Consider the following 22,747-nt stretch of genomic DNA (forward strand, 5'->3'; position numbering starts at 1 on the left):
ATTCAAATCAAACTCTTCCAACTATTTATCGTGGTTAAATACATTCATTCACTGTTTTTGAAGAACCTGCTCTTTCAACAAGGTGTTTTCGACAACTTAGAAACACACTACTTGGAATATTCAACCGTTACAAAATAGGGGCTTCAAGACAACTTTGTACATTCAAGATCTAAGAAACACTTTTTTGGAATAATCAACCTTCCCAAAGTAAGGGCTTCTGAACAACTCGGTACATTCGACAACTTAGAAACACATTTCTTGGAATAGCCAATCGTCCCAAAATAAGGACTTCCTGACAACTCAGTACATTTAAAACTTACAAACTGACAGTTTGAATAACTTACTATTTCGGTACAATTTTTTTTCGATAATTGCACACTTAACTGCACAGAAATACTTTTCTCCGAATAATTTGCTTTTCAACTGGATACTTCTGGTAACTCGATATATTTAAAATGTTTTTGTATCTCTTTAGATAGGCCTTTGCTGCTGAACTTCTAAATTAAGTACCTATCAACTAGAACAGTTTTCTCTCTTGGTTGAAGGGTGAATAGTATGAAGTACCTCGTATTTTTTGGAATGAGACGTTTCGTGGAGGAAATGTTGTGTTTCCTGGCGACTGAGAAACTCGATAAAATTATTCATTGCCCAGTAGGTCAGTGCCTGGATGGTGTCTTGCAGCTAATTACGTTAAGTCTATCAGTGTAAAAGTACATTGCCTTGTAATCAAATGGCCCCATCTTATGTACTGCTGTTATCTTTTGTTTGCTATGAAACGAAACCCTTCATACCAAGACTTGCGGATAGGAAACTCCTTTTCTATCTGGCATTCTTTCTTTCTTTTTTGTTATTTGGAATGAACATTGGAAATTCTGCTACGTTTTGATTGGTTAGAAGTGTTTATTTACGTCTATTTATTTATTACACACTTCCCAAATGCCCGTTTCAACTGCAATGATCGAATCCTAACTTTATCGCCATAAACCCTCAAGTTTACGATTGAGCCACCGGCTGGGCTACCGTCTGTTGATTGACCGATATTGACCAATCATACGTATGATACGTAAATATAGTAATTACTTATATTGTTTATCATTTGTGACTTAAGTTTTGATAATTATGGTTATTATTGGAGCGTTATAAGCTTTGGTGTATTTTATTTTAAATGTAAATACCAATTTAATGTAAAACTAGCCGAATATACCAAATCTTACGTAGTAGAAAACAGAATATTTTCAATACACAATTCGAACTTGGCGTGTCGGGTTCTATGGAGTGGATTCGCGTTGTTGTGCTTGGAGAGCGCATAGAAATGATTGATTTCTTTAATCAGGTATTCCTAACAAATAAAGAAAGTTGGTTTTATTTCCTATTGGTCCCTTATATTATACATTGAGCTAGTTCCTATTGTATTTTAGGTTTGGTTGTTACTAAATGAAAAATTTAATACAGGATGTGACTTCGACAAATCTGTTTTTTTTTCACAGGTTTACTGCCCCATTTTTGTAACAGGCCCCGCAGTGCCCGATGGTTAGGGCTTTTGATTCGTAATCTGTGGGTTGCAGAATCGAATCTGCATCACACCAAACATTATTGTTCCTTTAATCATGGGGACGTTATAATGTTATGGTTAACCCCACTATTCGTTGGTAAGAGAGTAGCGCAAGAGTTGGCGGTGGGTGGTGATGACTACTTGCCTTTTCTCTAGTTTTACACTGCTAAATTAGGGATGGCTAGCTCAATAGCCCTCGTGCAGCTTTACAGGAAGTTCAAAAACAAACAAATTTTTCTAACGAACGTCAAGTACTTCTTATGTCCTTTAAAACAACTTTTAAATTACCGACTTGTTACTTTGTATCGTATTCCACTAATCATCTTGGTAGAATTGACGTAGAAAGTTGACCGAAACATTGAATTATATCTCTCATTTATTACGTTGAATATACGAGTGGGATATCAGTAATTGGTTGGATTGATTGTTATATAGATGTGTTATTTTCCTACATTTTTTTGCGTGATTCGTGTTATAAGATAAGCAATTTGGTGTCTAAATAGCTTAGAAAAATAATGCGTTTTGAAAGCCAATGAGGTCGACACGACCACGCACAAGGAATTCTAGGGTTAAGTAACTACCATTGTAAGGGTTACATTTATATTTCAGTTTCCCGTCACGCGGACATGGAACTTAAATCTGGTAGAAGTAACGTATATACCGTGTAGTTGTGATTAGTATATGCGGTGAATAAATTTTTAATTGTAACGTATAACCTATTCACCCTTTTAAGACATATGACTACTATTTTGACGCCCAATATAGATTCAGTTAAATCAAATTGTTATTAAACAAAATTTGTCAGGGTTAGTTAATGGTGCACCATTTCTTAAAAATAAAATAAAAAATACAGTTGCTAACGCCATATTTCAAGAGTTTTATTGGGATATTTTATAGATTTGGTGTTATTTGTTTTGAATTTCGCGCAAAGTTACAGGAGGGCTATCTGCGCTAGCCGTCCCTATTTAGCAGTGTAAGACTAGAAGGAAGGCAGCTAGTCATCACCACCCGCTGCCAACTCTTGAGCTACTCTTTTACCAATGAATAGCGGGATTGACCGTCATATTATAATGCTCCCACGGCTGAAAGGACGAGTGTGTTTGGTGTGACTCGAACCCGCGACCCTCGGATTACGAGTCGATTGCCTTAACCACCTGGCCACGCTGATCGAACTTAAAAGAAATTTTTTTTTAAATGTGTTTTTAAATCGAGTGGTCTCTTTTTTTTTTTTTTAACACTTTTTATAATTCCATAGATTCAACTCTTTCTAGTGCAACTTTAGAAATACACTCAAAATTGTAAGGATTTCAAAAATATATTTTGGGCATACAGAACTTAATTCATTCACCAGAAAGAAATAAAAAATGTTTTTCTTTTCGGCCGTAATGCATGTAGGTAATCATTCAGAATAATTATTATTGCAGCAAATAAAAATAGTTATGTTGCTGTATTATTTTCTCGCATTAAAAGGAGTGTTTTCAGTATAACTGTTTCTTGGTTTTTGAGTTAATTAGTTTTATAAAACCCGTTTTTCCAATGCAGTTCTTTCGGTAGCGAATTCTTGTATATTATCTAGTGAAAATAACTTAAACATCTGCCTATATAAGCTAGAGAAAATTACATTATTACAAATGACACAAACTGCATTACGCTGACGTAAAGAATAAATTAGTACAACTTGTATTTACTAATCGATGGAGTAACTAAATATACGCAATAACTTATACAAATCCAAGTACCTTGCTGAAAATTTACGCTTAAGAACAACTGATTATTCACTACTCGCTGATTCTTATGTTGAAAATCTGCTCTTGTTTCTAGATACTTCGTAAAGTTACTAGACCGACGTCATTTAGAACGTTCTTTATTTGTGGTATCATGTGTGAACATTCTGGATGAAGTGCATTAAGTAGTTACTGAGAACACGACTTCTTTATTTTTAGATTATACAATCACGTATTGAGGGGGCCTGTCATAACCTAAGGTTAGGGTATTCGAATCGCAATAGGGCAGGCCACGGGATCGCAACCTGTCCCAGCAAGGCTCACCCTTTAAGCCGAGGGTTGGATAATGTGATAATCAATCCCACTATTCGTTGGCCGTGAGTAACGTTAACTAGCTGTCTTCTTTGTTCATAAAAAAGTAGGGATGACTTGCGTAGAGAGTCCTTGAGTAGCTTTACGCGAAATTCAGATGATGCCCCTGGTGGTACGTTTTTGATGAATTAACAACACCTTAAAAAAATCACTTCTTTTAATTACTTCAGCTGTAAGAGTGGGTCCTTAAAATACTAAAATTCTTGCTCGATCCATGCGATGGACACAGTGCAGATAACCCATTGTGTAGTTTTACGTTAAGAACAGAAACAAACTCTTGGTTACCAAACATTCAATATCTCATAAAACCAATTAAATCACTTTTCTGTGAAGATATTTAGATTATCGTCTGCTGTTTTCGCATGACGTCTCTTTAGTCGTTTTTATTGAACCAGAGATAAACATAGATTGTTATTTTTATCTATCATTAGTTTGTTTAACAGAAAATTGTTTTCGTTTACTTCAGTTGAGACTCCATTTACCACCGCTCTTTAAGTAACGTAATTTAAAACAACTGTAGTTGAGATATTTAACTTAACATATTTTTAAGCTCCCTGGTGAGTTTTAGTGGTATTTTGATTTTTTCAGCTCCTTGGCAGATGAATATGCATTGTAAGGTTCTCACAAAATTGATGGTTAGCTTGAAATCGTGTTGATCTTTTATTACATGATTTCATTTTATTTGTGACAGCGTAAACAGAGTTTTTCGAAACTTTCGGAATAGGCTTAGCTAAACATCAAGGTTATTTAAATTTGACTTTAGTTTTTTCCCATTTTAGTACGTCGTTTGCAAAGTGATTTTATATTCTCTGTTGTCAATTTCTATTTTTGCTGTATTTTATTGAAGTAATGCGATGTAAAACAGTGAAACACATTACTATTTTTCTTCTTTTGTAAGAGAGCCATTAAAAGACTCAAGTTCAAAATGTTACTAGTGTGCTATGATAAAAAAAAATAGAGATAACTGTATTCTGGAGTTTGTATAAAATTCAAAAGCATTCTAGGCTTAAGTTGTTCTTGAACGTCAAACGACAAGCTGCTGCTTATTCGAGAAAACCTATTAATGGAAACCGAAATGCTAATACGACGCATAAATAGCTTTGATCTTATTACAAAAAAGAAGAAAATAGATTATAATATTTTTGCTGATATCCATGTAACCTTTTAACTAGGGTTACTGTGTTTGCCTGAAACTGGAGATTACATAAATTATTTGAATATAAGTCGCTTACATATGACAGCGTGTGTATATGTGTAAAATAAAGTGCCGTAAGATTTTTAAAAAATCCATAAGCGTAATTTCGAGGAAGGACATGCCCCCCTCGCATTTTCTCAAGAATAGAACGTTTTTTTTAATAAAATAACCTCATTCATATTTCACCTACAGAAACTGCTCCACCCCTTACTTTTAAAACTTACGTTACGTCACTAAAGGAAGACACCGCCCATTTTCAGTACATTTGTAATACAAACCCTATCAATTGTTCATTTTCACTGGCATGGTAGTTAGGGGGCGCTCGATACGCAATCCACGGATCATGGATTGGAATCCCATTACCTACATTGTTTACCTTTTAGCCGTTTTAATATTATAATATTGCTGTCAACTTTACTATTCGTTAGCGTAAAAGTACCCCCAAGAGCTAGTTGGTAGGTGGCGTTGACTAGCTGCCTTACCAACAGTCTATCACTTCAACGTTACAATTGACTAGTGCAGATAACCCTCGAATAAAGCTGTGCGAAATTCAGCAAACAATGGGTTTAGCTATTTGTTTAAAGTTTACGCTGAGAAAGCAAGTCTTTGTTTAGTGATATACGATAACCGAGTATTTCATACATGTTGTAATATTCAGCGTCATAAAACAGAATTTGTTTTGGTTTTTTCTCATTACCCCAGCTCGGCATGTTCAGGTGGTTAGGGCGCTCGACTCGTAATCTGAGAGTCGCGGGTTCGAATCCTTGTCACACCAAACATGCTTGCCCTTTCAGCCGTGTGGGCGTTATAATGTCATGGTCAATCTAACTATTCGTTGGTAAAAGGGTAGCCCAAGAATTGGCGGTGAGTAGTGATGACTAGTTGCCTTCCTTCTAGTCTTTCACTGCTTGCTAAATTAGGGACGGCTAGCGCAGAGAGCCCTTGTGTAGTTTTGTGTGAATTTAAAAACAAACGGACATTACCCCTAAATCCTTCCATGGGTCTTGCGTCAGCACTGGATAAGATTTAATGTTCACCACTCACTCTGTGTTGCACTATTTACGGCTACACAAAAAGTGTTCGGGCAACGATAATCTGAGCGAGATTTCCGAGTGGACCAGACGTGAGTTGACTTCTTAAAGCTGGGTCTGTTTTCTTAGCACGAGGTGCACGTGGTAATGATTGGCACTTGTGAGTTTGCCGGTGACGCTTGGAGCTTGCTGAGTCTCTGGACACTTTATTGATTAGAATTAAAGCTTTCTTTAGGGAAGCTTTATTTTGACGTTAACTTAGTTTTGTTGCGATGGCCTCATACAATTAAGTATCCCCCACATACTTCTTTGAAATGATTGCCACAATAATAATAATAATTCAGTGACGTGAAATGTCCAAGCTTAAAGGACTGGAATCCTTTTCCCACGTAACTACTGCATGTGTTTCCTGATAGAATTCTCCTAATATTCTCAAGTTTCAAATGTTTTGTTATTCTCCAATCTCATTGGTGGTTTGGTCGTGTTTGGTTGCCGAGCACAGGATCGTTTGAGTAGCCCACATCAAATGAAGAAAAGAAAACTAAAAGTGACTCAACAGCGTCTGCCTAATGGAGTTTAAAGATCATGGGCCTTCCTGCACTAATTAAAGCCAAATATCTTTAAAAGATGGACGGACCCACAACGAAATAAATGAAAATTCCTAGTTTTTATAATTCGTGTTGCTTGCTGTTTATTGTCTCCTTTTGTTTCCTTATAATTTTCTGTTGACTGTTACTCCTTCATTTCTCGTCGGATTGACTTGAAACGTGGTTGGGTTATGCCTTGTTTCAATATTCAGAGGTAACTTTTCACTTTTCTTGATTTAGGCTTTTCTTAAATGATTTTGTGAGGTGAAAAGTCAAATAACCTCAAAATGTACAGTTTGGGCTCCAGTGCAGTTATATTTACAACAGTGAAGATGACAGAAGGTACTGATACACATTGACATACAAAAAAGTTGGATTTTTCCCCATTTCGAGTTTATTTAAGGGGAGGTTGAGCTCTCATAAAACAGAGGTTTTTGGTCATTTTATCGACTATATTTTGACCAACTTGCATGAGATCTGGAACAATGATGCTTTTGTAAGGTTCCACACATTGACACACAAAAATGGTGGACTTGACCATTTTTAGAGATTTCTAGGATGGTTAAGATGCTTCAAACATAATAATTTTAGAGTTTTGACAATTATCCCGCCATATCACAGCCAATTTACATGGTATTGCATACAAGGGTTCTTTTTTACATGGTCCAAACAGAGATTCAGGCAGTTTAGGAATTTTTTGTCTTTTGTTCAATTTTTCAGCAAGAAAAGAACAATTTGAGATTTTCTCGAATTATTCACGTGTGTGTCAACCAACTTGCATGGGATTTGGTGCAAATATACCTTCTTCCAGGTTCTAAGCAGTGCTCCCAAGTGGACTCACACCGCTAGAAACCGGGTTTCGATATCCGTGGTGGGCAAAGCATAGATAACTTCTTGTACAGCTTTGTTCTTAATTCCAAACAAACAAATCTAAGCAATGATATAGACAGTTCTCGTTATTGTACGGTGTTAAAATAAGCCATATTGGGATTGCTTAGTGAAGATCTGTCGTATTCGATCGTGCATGTTGGCCTTTTTAATTTGCTTCACAAGCCAGTGGCACAGCAATATGTCTTGGACTTACATCGCTAGAAATCTGATTTTGATACCCGTGGTGAGAAGAGCACAGACAGCCCATTGTGTAGCTTTGCACTTAATTTCAAACAAACAAACTTCTTAAATTAAATATCAGATTTGATTATTCAAGTTTGTATTTTAGTATTGTTTACCTATACACACAGGCACTGAAAGTCAAAACAGTGGGTATCAAACCTGTGGTTTAAAGATTATTTTTGTATTTGAAGAATTCTCGAAAAAATAATTGTCACTTCAAGAAATAATTGTGTTTGGTTTTGATTGTTGAATATTGAACAGGAAGTACTATTTCAAATTCCAAAAACCCCAACCAAACCCCAGTGTTTCCGCGGAAAGTCAGTGGGCTTTTATAGCGCTAAAACCTGGGTTTAATACACGTGATGGGTGGAGCACAAATAGCTTGTCCTTGTAACTCTGTGGTTAACCACAAACAAGCAAATCTCTCGCGTTCTTAGCGTTCATTCATAGCTCAACTCCTGTTTGTTACCGTGGAATACAGTGATGTGTAAAATTGTTTACACTCAACACTAACACTGTGGTACACAACCTGCTGCATGGAGCAAACAGATGAAAAAAAAAGTGTTTAATGTGCATTTGTCTCAGTTGTCAGTAGTGTGTGTGTGTGTGTGTGTGTGCTTATATAAAATGTCCTTTTATATCCACTTCTCATCCCCGTTGACTTAGCGTTAAAAATTGGGTTTCCTACTTGCGGTGGAAAGAACGCAGCATCTTTTGTAATTTTAACCTGAACAACAAACAAATAAAAAAGTCATTATAACAGAGGTTTCAAACCTGTCTAAACTGGGGAGTGGCCAGTTGGTTAAAATTCATGGTTTGCGTCCCATTGCCGCAAAAAACAACAACAACAAAAGAACGTTAGGGTCATGAGCGCGTTATAAGAGTGATAGTTAAATCCAACTGTTTGATTAGAAAAGAGCAGCCGAGACGTTTGCGGTGGACGCTGTTGATCATCTGCACACAATGAGTAAGAACATATAAGAAAAAACAACAACCCTAGAATAAATCTTTATGTGCAAAAGTGTTGTTTCATAATGTCGTACCACAGTCCTGTTTACCACCACACATAATTTTGTCTCGTTTCTTGTAGCGTAATGCTAAGTTGTTGGGTCTTATACGAAATAATTTGACCCCCCCCCTAGTGGCACAGTGATGTGTCTGTGGACTTACACTGCTAGAAACGAGGTTTTGATACTCGTGGTGGGCAGAGAGCATAGATAGCCCATTGTATAGCTTTGTGCTTAATTTTAAATAAACGAAATAAGTTGAGTATAAAGGAGAAAGTTCCATTATTAACGAGTACTTATATAAAGGTTCAGTTGAGAGTATACCTTAAAGATTATGGCGCACGTCCAATTGAAATTTATGACATGCGAGACGCTGTTATACAAAAAAAAATCACTGCTAGGTGCGCTAACCAAGCTATTCATTTTTTTATAAAAACAGAATTTCCCGAGGTTTCTAGGCCCCCTTGCTGGGATAACGGTAAGTCTATGGACTTACAACGCTAGAATCAGAGGTTCGATTCCACTTGGTGGACACAGCAGATAGCCCGATGTGACTTTGCTGTAAGAAAACATACTAGAGGTCTCTAGTGGTAAACTTCGGGCGACCATAAACCTGAATACATACTTAGGTGTTACTGATCTTTCAACGCTGTTCGTATTTCAGGCTCGTACGTTGCTATTGGTTAGCGTTCTAGATTGTTTATTTTGATTTTTGTTAGATGGTTCGCGTCCATTAATGCAAAAAAAAAAAGCTTTATATCGTACCCACACTTTCAATACAGTCAAATCCCACTATTAGGTGTAATGAGAGTAGTCGACGAGTTGGCGGTGGGTGGTGCCGTAACTTTTTATTTACGACATCAGAATTAGAGACGGTTAGCGCAGAAAGCCCATGGGTAATTTTAAGTACAGTTTAAACGAAAAAGCAAACAAATTTGTCTTTTATGCGTAAAGAGGGTGTTTGTAGGGGAGAAGACAGCCTTAATAATATATTTTCACCACTTAGGCCGTCCATCTGGCGTCGAAGTTTGTGTGTTATTATGTGAAATATTTTCAACTCTGTGATGTCGTAGTTACACCTTCTTGGGATGGGCTGTAATACTGTACATTTATGGTACTTGGTGAACTTTCGCATTGCTCGTGGATGTATTGCGTGTACTTAGGTTGAGTATTTGTTACTTTGTTGTGAGCGCCACCAACGAAAAAAAAAGAAAAAAAGGCCACTTGATTTTGAAGGAGAGCAAATTTCCCAAATTAGTCTGCGCTGGTTGAAAACAGGCGGAAAATTGACGCTCTGCTCGTGTAACGTATTTCCGTTACCGTTGACTAAAAGGTCCGTATTGACCCTCCACGTTCATTAATTTTATTCGGGCATTCACTTTTAACATGAAGACGGGAAACACGAACTGTGTGGTTCAGTCGTCCTGAAGCTGTGATAAGACGTAAACTAATAATTTTAATTCAAGGATTTTCGTGATATATATATATATATAATATCACATAAGGAAGGCGCTCGCAGAAAAATCGTTAACGCTTGGGGAGGGGGTAGCTTGGGGGGTAATGGACCGTGGAATGATTTATCGTCGACCCAGATAGTTATGATGAAGGGGGTAAACTGACTGGTATCGCCAATCTGAGCCGAAATAATCTCGGTGACAGCGACTACTAAGGCTTCCGATAATAGGCCTAATTTTCAGAGTCTTGTTATATGATGAACTGTGCCCTAAGAATGCTGTGTCGATCGATACACATGGGGTTTGAAAGTTGACTCTCTGTTGTACATTTGCTTCGATTGAATACTTATCATGTTTCTACAATATTTCTCACTAATGTCTTGTAGATAGACGACTGAGAACAGAAACTTCACAATTTAGGCTTAACTGCTGTACTTTATGTGATACAGTTATTGCCATAATTAAGGTGCAGTTATTTTTAACGCCACAAAACCCGTAGGTGTCCTGCAATATATATTTTACTTTTCTCAGCTACGGAAATTACCTTTCATATACTTACTACCTTTCTGTATCATTAGAATAGTCCTGTGAGTTGGTTAAGAATAATTCGACTGGTAAGTAGGTCAATATATAACATTACTAGTCACGTGATAATCATGCTTCAATATGGAGGACACGTGGCATTTTTTTTTGTTTGTTTTGGATATGGCCTCAGCCTCCCTATAGATGTAACTTTAGGTCAGAACAAGCTACCTACACAGGACATGCTTAAAAATAATCAAATAATGAATATAAATAGTTAATAAAAATAGATTAGAATGTATTTATTCGTCAGTTATTATTGATATTTTCGGCTGTAATCCCGTTATTATTCTACGAAGCTCAGCGAGCTAAGGAAGTTTGGGTTTGGTCTTAGGTCCTTAAGCTAACACTGTGAAATAATCATATATATATATGTATAATATATATAGATAAAGAAAGATAGTGCTGGTCTTTAGCGCAAGACTTAACGTTGGAGTTCTGTGCTCCTATCACCTGTAAGGAATCGAACCCTGCATCTTAGTAATATAAGTCAATAAACTTACCACTGATCACCGGAGAAACAAATAACGATGAAATATAACTTGCAAGACACATGATACAGGTCGTTTGTTCCGTGTACCATCAATGATGCTCTGTATTTTGAAAACAATTACACCAATATATGCAAAATATGTTGTCTATTAGGCCACGTGGGTAAGGCGCTCGATTCGTAATCTGAGGGTCGCGAGTTCGAATTTCCGTCCCACTAAACATACTCGCCCTTTCAGCCGTGGAGACGCTGTAAAGTAACGGTCAATCTCATTGTTCGTTGGTAAAAGGGTACTCAAGAGTTGGCGGTGAGTGGTAATGACTAGCTGCCTAGTCTCAAATCTTACACTGCTAAATTAGTGACGGCTAGTGCATAAGCTCAGACCAAACCAAACCTTGTCTATTAAAGTTGAGTGACCAATAAAAGCCCATGCATCTGTTTGACGTTTATATATCTTTGCCTCCCGGTATATATGGAAACGTACACAGTCTACAAATGAACAAGTAGCCCCCCCGCAAATAATTTTGACGTGTAAATGACGTTATATCAGCCATGCCATGAACGAAACTCGAACGGTTGAACGACGGAAGAGTGATCAAAATCAGTGTGAAGACTTGCTAGTAGATCAGATCACAGATAGCACTTGTAACTTTGTACTTAACTACAAATAAACACTTGCTAAAATTGAATAAATTGATAGCGAAGTTTCAGTCAAGCCAAAAAAAAAGGTTTGTTACGTCTCGTGCACCTAAAACTAATCGTGCTGTAAGAACTGTGGAAACCGATGATTAATATAAGTACTGGACAGATACAGATGCGTCCCTTATTTTCAGTATTGGCTTCTGTGGCAGAACAGCTGATTGGACATTGTTATCCCCCCACCTTCCTTCGTCCCGTCTTTGGAAACACTGTAACATGTACAAAGAAATTTGTTTGTTTATTACCAAGCACTGGGACAACGGTAAATCTTCGAATTTACAACGCTAAAATCCGAGGTTCTATTCCCCTCGGTAGATACAGCAGATAGCCCGATCGATGTGGGTTTGCTATAAGAAAAACACATCAGGCTAGAAGATCAGACTGTTCTTCTCTCCTGTGGACAAGTCAGTCGCCGGATATGAACCTTACATTGAATCTATGATAATTTCTATGCAAATACTCCGACGTATAAATAGAGGTATAGAGATGTTGCACTAACTTAAAAAAGGTCACGTGATCTTAAACTTGCTCCACTTTATTGCATTTTAATCACTTACATTTATCTTAAGTGAAAAATGAAAGTTTGTCTTCTGGTATCGCTAAAATATTACATAGAACACTTACACATAACCTGATAGAATATTTCAGAGAACACTTACACATTATCTGATGCCAAAATGTTAGAGAACACTTACACATTACCTGATGCTAGAATGTTACAGGGAACATTTACACTAGACGTGATACCAGAATGTTACAGAGAACATTTACACTAGACGTGATACCAGAATGTTACAGAAAACATTTCTCTTTTCAAAACTAATGTGTAGTCCAAACTGATGTCACGTTATTTAAAGAGATCATCCGTCTTATGTTGTTTTTTTAATCAAAGAGAAATACGATTGTCACGGTTTCTTTTGTTTTTTACTTTAGAACTTAGCCCACGTAAGATGATTATTTAATAAACACTTTTTTTGTAAATCGACAGTGGTGCAAGATGTTCTTTTTATTATTTCCTTTCTGATATGTTGCTGGAAGGGGAAAAACGACGTAATGAAGTTTCCATTGGGGGTTTATATTTCTTACCGCTACACGTGCTCACCGCGTGTATAAATCATCACATCATTTACGGTTAGCTGGGGTCTCATTCCTGCTGCAGGCCTGCATCACTGCGACAACTCCGGTTCGTTACTATGACAACCGGCAACAGCTTGTTGCAGCAGGTGTCAGGTGATTTGCTGTTGTGACTCGTAGTGTCCTGATGGGGCGCTCGATGGAGATCTGGTCGTTGTTGAGGCGTGTTTCTTAACCACGGGAAGAGGGTGGTGGAACTGTACTCGTCTTCTAAAGGAATAACATCCTTGTAAACACACGTGTAATTGAGTTGAAGAATGGTATATAACATGCGGTTTTGAGACAGGGCAACCAGTGAGTAGCACTAACTTCCTACATGGCTACTCTTCCCTATTGTCCAGACAGGGCAACCAGAGAGTAGCACTAACTTCCTACATGGTTACTTTTCCTAATGTCCAGACAGGGCGACCAGTGAGTAGCACTAACTTCCTACATGGTTACTTTTCCCTAATATTGAGACAGGGCGACCAGTGAGTAGCACTAACTTCCTACATGGTTACTTTTCCATAATGTCCAGACAGGGCGACCAGTGAGTAGCAGTAACTTCCTACGTGGTTACTTTTCCCTAATGTTGAGACAGGGCGACCAGTGAGTAGCACTAACTTCCTACATGGTTACTTTTCCATAATGTCCAGACAGGGCGACCAGTGAGTAGCAGTAACTTCCTACGTGGTTACTTTTCCCTAATGTTGAGACAGGGCGACCAGTGAGTAGCACTAACTTCCTACATGGTTACTTTTCCATAATGTCCAGACAGGGCGACCAGTGAGTAGCACTAACTTCCTACATGGTTACTTTTCCCTAATGTCCAGACAGGGCGAACAGTGAGTAGCACTAACTTCCTACATGGTTACTTTTCCATAATGTTCAGACAGGGCGGCCAGTGAGTAGCACTAACTTCCTACGTGGTTACTTTTCCCTAATGTTGAGACAGGGCGACCAGTGAGTAGCAGTAACTTCCTACGTGGTTACTTTTCCTAATGTTGAGGCAGAGGAATCAGTAAATAGTACCAATTACCTACGTGGTTACTCTTATCCAAGAAACGGAGTGGACTGTTGCACCTCTAATGCTCCCCCAACTGAGGGTGCAGAGTGTGTTCAGAAGCACGTCGCGACTTGAACTTTGGATTTTTTAATCCGCAACTTGCCATGCTAACCTGTAAGCCATCTGATAGCGGCTGTTTATCGTCTGGTATAAGTTGGTGAGTAGTAAGAAAAGTCTGTAAGATATATATCTGGTGTATCCGTAATCTCGGATCGCTGTAGATATCCGTAATCTTTTATAACATTCACTTTATGCTGATAGTTAAGTGAACTTTGTAAGGTTATTTTATTTTTTACGGAAGATGAAATAACACAACATAAAAGAGCAGCTTTGTTACCAGAATAAACTAACACAAGGAACAACAACAACACAAAAACTTGGGTGAAATCAGGTTTTAGTGTTTAATTTTTACTAGCTTAGCATTAAGTCTTTGGGCATAAAACTCTGAAACCTAGGTGTAGCTTTGTGAAAAAAAAACTAAACGAAACGTAGACCCATGTATAAGTGTGAAAGAATTTCGGGTATTTAAAGTTTAAAGTAAGATTGCCTTTACGTGGATGCTGAGGAAACCAGAATATTAACTTTATATCTTTTGAAAGTTAGCAACTGCTGTTCGACTGAATAGTTTTCAGTTTAATTTACATAAAATTGTTTTTGTAAATATTTGTTGTTGTTTAAATTTTGCGCAAAGCTACACGAGTGCTATTCGCAATAGTTTGTTTGTTTTTCTTATAGCAAAACCGCACCGGGCTATCTGCTGTGTCCACCGAGGGGAATCGGACCTCTGATTTTAGCATTGTAAATACGTACACTTACCGGTGTCCCTAATTTATAAGTGTGGGACTAGAGGGAAGACAACTAGTTATCATCATCCACCGCTTACTCCTGTACGAATGAATAGTGGGATTGACCACCAAAAAATAATACGTCCCCACCGCTGAATAGGCGAGCATGTTTTGTGTGACGGAGATTCTAACCCGCGACCTTCAGTTTGCGGGTCTAGCGCCTTAAGCACCTGGTCATGTCTAGTCCATTGTTTATAAAAGAAACACAGATTTAAACACGAGCATTAGTACGTGTTTGCTTGTATTTCTACGTAGAGTCAGTTTTATATAAACAATACCAGTTAATGTAAGCTGGAATGATCCCTGTTTTCATTTCTTTTCATCTCAGACATTTTTATTTTTTGTCAACTTTCAACTTACTTTTAAAAAATTTTGTTACATTCGAACTTCTTGTACTTAACACAAATATATATATATATTAAGTCATTTAGTTTTAGTGGAATATCAATTCATCTGTATAGGAGTAATGGTTTAATGAAAACGTTAACCGTTTTGTTTCGCAGTACAGAATCGTTATTTTGTATATTAATACACAGTAAACACCTGAAGATTCAGACTCACCATACCAGGCTCAAACATGTGCTGAAGCAAATTGTGGTGATGTATTTCTGTGTAATTTTATAATATTCTCACCCTCTCGGAGTAATCTATTAGATTTATAACGCTATAAATAGTGTTATCCAAACTGTTATCGTACAAAAGAGAACCTTCTGGTTCGAAAGTCGAGTCTTGAATATAATATACTTTGTTCTGAAAATAGGGGTTCCATACTCATTTACGTAGTTCTCCTGTAGCTTTGCGTTTGCAAGCAGCAGGAAAGGAAACAACAACAAAAAATGATGTTACCGTATGTGTTATAAAAATAAAAACCAGTTCACACATTCCGAGTGTTGTGGGTTCGAATCTCCATCACACCAAACATGCTCGCTTTTTAAGCCGTGGGAACGTTATAAAATGACGGTCAATCCAACTATTCGTTGGTAAAAGAGCCCAAGAGTTGGCGGTGGGTGATGATGACTAACTGTCTTCAATCTAGTCTTATACTACTTAATTATAGCAGATAGCCCTCGTGTAACTTTGCGCGAAATAAAAACAAAACAAAAACAACTTTCTTAGTAATGTTCATTGGTAAAATTCGCGGTCCATGTTTGGAGATCAACTAATGTTCTGTTTTCATTTCAATCCATGCTGTAAACAAGTAAATTTTTATTTACCTTGGCGTCCAATGTTAGTGCTTCTGAATTTTCCAAACGTCGAGACATGTTTTAACTTGTAATATCGTATCAAGCATTAATATAATATTTCTACGCGATAAAAAAAGCTTTCTGATTCTATTTTTAAGCTTCAAGACATTTTTCCTTGCCGTAGTTAAGGGGCATGAAAAGGTCCAGTGGTTAGGGACTTTGACTCAGTTTGCTAGTCAAGGATTATAATTCCGTCATCGAACAAGCTCGATATTTTAGTCATAAGAGCGTTATAATGTGACTGTCAACCCCACCATTCGTTGGTAAAAAAGGTTGCCCGAAAATTGGCGGTGGGCGGTGCTGAATATTTCCCTTCCCTTTGATTTATCACTTCCCAGTTAGGGACTGCTAGCGCAGACAGCCTTCTAGTAACTTTACACGAAATACAAAAAAGCGTCATTTGCTAAATTTTTGCTTCGTATTCAGTATTAAACGTGAAGGTCGGTTTTCCGCGCAAATCCTAATTTCGCCATGGAATTTTATTATTATTATTATTATAAATTAAGTACAAAGTTACATAATGGGCAATCTGTGCTCCGCCCGCCACGGGTATTGAAACTCGGTCTCTAGCATTGGAAGTCCGCAGAGTTTGTTATGTTTGTTTTTTTCGTCAGAACACTTTTAAAAGCTAGTCTGATATATCAATCTAAACGTGACACGACCTTCGGCTAAACTCGGTTTTCTTTTTCCGATTGTACCAAGCTCCATGTTATTTAGTAATTCACTATAACCCAAGAGCAATGTTTTGTCAAATGGTGTGTTGCCTAGCAACCGCTGTATCACTCCACTGTAGCTGGTATTGAAATAGAAAGCTAAAACATGGTCTCTAAATACAAGCCCAACTACATGGATATGTGTATATATTTGTTTGTGTGTGTGTATGTCTTTGGACTCGTTGTCAAGGTAACTGGTTGACATTCCTGACCCTCTGGGATACTTGTGTCGCCGAAACAACCTTTATAGTGTTGTAAAAGTTTGTAAACAGCTGATAAAAACGTATATCACCAGGAGACGTACTGTAGTCTGAATATGGGCTGAGATACGATGTCTTACGAAAAGAGAAATGACCACAATTTACTTGAACAGATTGAATGGTCATTCTTAACGCTTAGTATGGGTGATGTTTGTTTCTTTTTTTTGACAGTGAACTAAGGACACAGTTCTTTATCTTACTTCTTAGTACGACAGTAGGTTTTGGGAAATTTGAATCGACCCTTGTATAAGTTTGTGACGTAAGCAATTCTTTTCTTGTTTCTTCTCGGAAGGATATCGTCTTTGTGTTTAAGATATAGCAGCCACTGTTTTTCTGGCTGTTCGTCTTCGTTTATCAGGATAGTTGATCCGGAAAAGTTCATTGTTTTTATAAAAGAATCTACATGTACGTGTTCACAACGATAGATAACTACATACATACACATAAAGAAAGTTGTATATTATTTGTTCAAAACGGTTTCTTTATAGACTTCAGAAGTCCATTATGTAGCTTTGTCCTGAATTAGGTTATGTTATATTCCGTTGTACGTACACCACTTTTTTACATGCATTCAGAAAAATCCCAGATTTTTTTATTGTTAAACTGCACTATCCACTTTATGTAACGTGAGACCTCGTAGTTTTATGCAACTGACTTATCTCTGAATTTATGTCGTCGTGTTGCATAATGTTGAAATATATGGGATACAGCATAATCCTACTTTGGTAAGTAACCAGAATGGACATGACTTACTAATGCTACTTCATTATATAACCTGGATGGACATATCCTACTAATTCTACTTCAGTAGATAACCGGGATGGACATAGCCTACTAATTTTACTTCAGTAGGAAACCAGGATGGACATAGCCCATTAATCCTACTTCAGTAGGTAACCTGGATGTACATAGCCCACTAATTTTACTTCAGTAGGAAACCAGGATGGACATGGCCCATTAATTTTACTTCAGTAGGTAACCAGGCTGGACATGGCCCACTAATCCTACTTCAGTAGGTAACCTGGATAGACATATCCTACTAATTCTACTTCAGTAGGTAACCAGGATCGACATGACCTCCTATTCCTACTTCAGTAGATAACCTGAATGGATATAGTCTACTAATCCTACTTCAGTAGATAACTTGGATAGGCATAGCTCACTAATTTTACTTCAGTAGGTAACCAGGATGAACATAGTCTACTAATCCTACTTCAGCAGGTAACCAGGATGGATATAGCCCATTGATTTGACTTCAGTAGGTAACCAGAATGGACATGGTCTCATATTCCTACTTCAGTAGATAATCTGAATGGATATAGTCTACTAATTCTACTTCAGTAGATAATTGGGATGAACATGGCCTACTAATTCTACTTCAGTAGATAATCTGAATGGATATAGTCTACTAATCCTACTTCAGTAGATAATTGGGATGAACATGGCCTACTAATTCTACTTCAGTAGATAACCTGGATGGATATAATCTACTAATTCTACTTCAGTAGATAATCTGAATGGATATAGTCTACTAATCCTACTTCAGTAGATAATTGGGATGAACATGGCCTACTAATTCTATTTCAGTAGATAATCTGAATGGATATAGTCTACTAATCATACTTCAGTAGATAATTGGGATGAACATGCCTACTAATTCTACTTCAGTAGATAACCTGGATGGATATAATCTACTAATTCTACTTCAGTAGATAACCTGGATGGATATAGTCTACTAATCCTACTTCAGTAGATAACCTGGATTGATATAGTCTACTAATCCTACTTCAGTAGGTAACCTGGATGGATATAGTCTACTACTTCTACTTTAGTAGATAATCGGGATGAACTTAGCTCACTAATTTTACTTCAGTAGATAACCAGGATGGACATGGGCTACTGGTTAGTGTGCTGAAGTGTGAGTCCGAGGTTTACATATTCCTATACTTTTGTTAGCAGATTGTACTCCGGCTTTTCGGCAGTTTATACGTTAATAGAATGGCTGTGAACTTCCACTGTTTGATTATTATAGCATAAGAGTTATAGATGTGGGATGTGAATTAGCTATCTTCCTCTTACTTCTAAAATTAAGGATGGTTAGGCAAATATTCTTTGTGTGAAACTAATCGCCGCAAAGGAGAACTAATTATGATACCTTGCGCTATTTCTTTTTTTTTTTTTTTGCTCGTTCAACATAATTTGTAGCACATCAGTAGCCCAACGATTGTGTGCGGACTTATAACACTAGAAACCGGTTTTCAATAGTCGTGGTGGGCAGAGCACAGACAGCCCTTTGTGTAGCTTGTACTTAACTTTAAACAAACAATAACCACAGTTATAATCAGCGCCAGTCCTTAGGGTGCTCTAGCACAGGATGCTTGCCTCCCATCACCCCTTAAGGGCGACAAATTCGACACTGCAATTAGCAGTTATTGTCCATTCATTATTAGGGCAGGGAAACAGGATACAAAGTTCGCATAAACCAGACTGTTGCCTGGGGTCAGCTCTGGATACATATATTGTATTAACAAGCACTATTACGAACAGGTAAAACACATAAGTAATTTGTTCATGTGGTTACACAGTTAAAATTTTTAAGTTAACCACTTATTGGGGAACAAAATAAAAACAAAAACGATTGGTCCACGAACTTGCCTGGATTAAGGTTGAAGTTTCGCAATGTTCAATCGTGCTTTCGGGGTATGCAGGGAATCCGGTTTTCGAAAATATTGTTATTAGTTCTGATAGAAGTAGGTATGCCAAGATAATGTTTAGTTTCGTTTTTGCGAAACTATAAAGTAGGCTCTTGTGTCGTGACAATCGAACCCCGAATTTCAGCGTTATTAAAAACAAGTCCCTTTACTGCCTAACCCACGGGAGTACGGAAGGACATTGATAGCTTATTTATTTGTTTGAAATAACTCCAAGATTTATCTCATTTTCACAAAGTTTTATATAGAGTTTTTACATATATTTGTTTTCACATCATAGTTTTGAAACTAAAAAACACCTTGTTTTTAGATGGTTACTCTAGTATCCATATTGATTCTCATTTGGAACCGAAGTTTTTTTGTGTTCGAACTAATAGATTCTTATTGCGTCCCGTTGTTAGGTTTGAATTCAAAATGCTCAGAGGAAGAACAGTGGTTTTCTTTTTTTTTTCAGTCCAATTCAGAGTAGCTCCAACAGATGACGCCACATGTACTTTACTTTGATTATACATTCTGTACAATTTTAGTTAGGTAGAGATACTGTATAAGGATCATAAATATTGAAACTATTGTAGGCGAAGATCAGTAGAGTTCACTCGCTATCATCTAATGTAATTATATAACATGTACATTTTGTGTAGGACGAGAAGGAAATAAATCAACCTAGTCATTTACTAATGTATCTCAGAATGGTTGGTATGGGTATTAACACTTTTATTGATAAGTAGAGAACCACGTTTCAACCTTCCTAGGTCATCTTCAGGTTAACATGGTTGACTAATGTCATGGAATCATGTTTAAAAAGTATAAAGTGGAGAGTCTTGTTACGCTATCTCATTCACTATCACTAAACATCCTGACCACAATATATCAACCCTTTTTTTTTTTTTTTTTTATCAGTAAACATCATTGTTCATCATTGTTTCTCCTGATGAGGAGAAACCCACTTGAAGTAAAAATGTATCTCAGAACGGCTGGTATGGGTATTAACACTTTTATTGATAGGCAGAGAACAACGCTTCGACCTTCTTAGGTCATCTTCAAGAGTGATATTACAATAGTGGTCAATAACTTCTGATCAAAGCAACTAAGAATATAATACCAAAGTGGGTTAGCGGTAAGTTTTTGGGATTTAAAACGCTAAAATCTGGGATTCTTGTTCCCCAACTGAATAAAGTGCAATTAGCACTTTGGCATTATTTGTTTTTAGTGCAAAACTTCACAATCATTAGAGTGCCTGCTGTTATACGCATTTTCGGCCATAATCTTAACTCTACCTCTATACCTTAGTGTAGAGTTCAGGTACTACTAATTAGACGTTATTTTAAACATGCATGATACACGTTGTAACGTGATCTTAAAGCGACAAAATTTATAAATAATGAAGAAAATTGTTAAGAGTTTAACCCCCCCTCCACTCCCACCGAGAAAAGGTAAAGACACCAAGTTCGGGTGAATGTTTCTTGTGTATATAAAATATAAATGCATACTGTTTTGGTAATAGAATTACATTACTCGTGACTTCACAGTTCTACTCAGAGACAAACATACTCGTGACTTCACAGTTCCACTCAGAGACAAACATACTGTGACATTTTGAATGTTATATTTATCATACTCAGTTTTAGCCTGTCAGCCGTTAATCGTTCCCAGGTGAGTCAACGGATTTACAACACAGAATTTGGGGTTTGATTTCCTGCGGTGCACAGACTACAAATTGCCCATTATGTAGCTTGGAACCAAAATAACAAATAGTTCTGATCAGTGTTCTTCCGTCAAATGCAATTGTCTGCCAAAATACCGAAACTAAGGTATTCGCTCAAGAATTTAAAGTTTGGCTCGAAGTTTCGTTTATTTGCCTTTCAGGGCTCGGCATGGCCAAGTGTGTTAAGGCGTTCGACTCGTAATCCGAGGGTTGTTGGTTCGAATCCTGGTCGCACCAAACATGCTCGCTCTTTTAATCGTGGGGGCGTTATAATGTGACAGTCAATTCCACTATTCGTTGGTAAATGAGTAGCCCAAGAGTTAGCGATGGGTGGTGATGACTAGCTGCCTTCTCTCTAGTCTTACACTGCTAAATTAAGCACAGATAGCCCTTGTGTAGCTTTGCGCGAAATTCAAGAATAAACCAATCAACAAGTTTGAAGAGTTAGAACAAGTACGGGTGACGTATATGTACCTGGTGATGTAACATTGTAACAAGAGTTGTTACAAAGGATTCAGCAAGAGTGCAAACAAAATAACAATTCCTAATAGGTAGGAATGGGAGAACGCTGAACCTGAACCTCCCTGGTTCAAAACTTAGAGTTCCGTTAAAGAAGAACATACCTTGACACGTGTATGTCGTCCAGCGAGTATCTTCATTTCATCTTTTTTTTTAAATAATCATTGTTAAAAACAATTAAATTAATTAATTTATTGTCAATCAAATTTAAACATTGTTTCTCTTCATCGTAACAACAAATCTTAAAACTTCTAAACTGTATTCCTCGGTTATACAAATGTTGTTAACTGACTTTTATATTGTTTTCCTTGGACAAAGGAACTTTGTTTGCTCATTTGTGTGCTATTTTTCTTGCGATGTGTTTTAGTACACTGACTTTTCTATTGTTTCCTTTAGTAACAGAAACATTAGTTTTACACTTATGTTTTGGTTTCCTTGGGATGTATTTTAGTACACTGACTTTTCCTTTGTTTCCCTTAACAACAGGAACATTAGTTGCACTTATGTTTTGGTTTCCGTTGGATTTATTTTAGTACACTGACTTTTCCATTGTATCCCTCACTAATAAGAACATTAGTTTTACATTTATGTTTTGGTTTTTATGGAATGCATTTTACTGCACTGATTTTTCCATTGTTTGTCTAAGTAACAGAAACATTAGTTTTACATACATGTTTTGCTTTTCGTGAGATGTGTTTTAGTACACTGCATTTTTCATTGTTTTCCTTAGTAACAGGAACATTAGTCTCACACTTATATTTTGGT

General features: G+C 37.1%; 1 protein-coding gene across 4 annotated transcripts in view; it reads left to right on the forward strand.

Moving 5' to 3' along the window:
• The window catches only part of LOC143244230 (plexin-A2-like), a 267,253-nt gene that overhangs the window by 147,403 nt on the left and 97,103 nt on the right, over window positions 1-22,747 (forward strand). The gene's annotated exons all lie outside the window — the stretch shown is intronic.

Source organism: Tachypleus tridentatus, chromosome 2 (genome assembly GCF_004210375.1).
Source record: "Tachypleus tridentatus isolate NWPU-2018 chromosome 2, ASM421037v1, whole genome shotgun sequence".
NCBI lineage: Eukaryota > Metazoa > Arthropoda > Merostomata > Xiphosura > Limulidae > Tachypleus > Tachypleus tridentatus.